Here is a 969-nt window from a genome sequence, read left to right as displayed (position 1 = left end):
CGGGGTGGGCGCGGGGGCGGGGGGAGCCCCCGGCCGGTGGCGCAGCCGCTCAGATCGCACAGCTCAGGCTCTGCCCGGACCTCCCTGCGGGCCCCGGGGCAGAGCGCCCAGCTCCCTGGGCCTGGCCGCGGTCTTCTAGCAGAAACGTGACGGGGGCCGGAATTTGATCGCTGTGGGTTCCCCCCATATTCAGATACTGCGTGGGTAATTCCTTCCTTCTGTAATCCCCACTCCTGCCCCGCCCCCACGCGGGCCTCCTACCAGCCAGCCATCCGCGTCCCCAATTCATGCAGCCATCTGCCCTCCTCCCATCCTCCAGTCCACTCATTCATGCCTCCCTCGGTCCATCCATTCATCCATCTGTCCATCCATCCATCCTTCTGCTTTGGTCTCTTTAAGGATGGTCCCATCTGGGTCAGCTCTGCTGAGACCAGACATAGCTGCCCTTAGAGGCTTCAAGAAATCAGAGCTAAAATGTGAGGAGAGGGAGGAGGAGGGCGGTTTACAGACACCTGGGTCCATGGGGTAAAGGAGACTCCAGTAGGCTATAGTTAGAGGCAAGAGTCCTGGACCTGAAAAGTTTCCAGGCCGTCTTCACCTCTGCCCTGCTGGGTGACTTTGCGCAACTAACTCCCTTTGGGCTTCCAGCTACCCTATCTGTGTCTCAGTGTGTTGAGGTGAGCCCGTTCTGGCCGCTAGGACCAAATCTGAAGAATGTAAAATAGTTGAGGCCAGGCGCATCTTGTGGGTCTGAAATAGAAGTAGCTGAGACAGCTTGGTTCCTCTAGCCGGGCTCCGCCCCCCATCTACATAGCAGGTGTCTTCGCCGGAGTGTTGGTACAGAGCAGGACAGAGAGTTAACAGACCCTGGATCAGTTAACAGATCCAGTTAACTGAACAGATTCAGTTGACTGGAGAGAAATAAAACCCTTTGGCATTTCTTTCTCCCTTAAATTCACAGTATACATG

Source organism: Crocuta crocuta, unplaced genomic scaffold (genome assembly GCF_008692635.1).
Source record: "Crocuta crocuta isolate KB4526 unplaced genomic scaffold, BGI_CrCroc_1.0 scaffold445, whole genome shotgun sequence".
Lineage (NCBI taxonomy): Eukaryota > Metazoa > Chordata > Mammalia > Carnivora > Hyaenidae > Crocuta > Crocuta crocuta.
Note: the sequence above shows the minus strand (reverse complement) of the source record.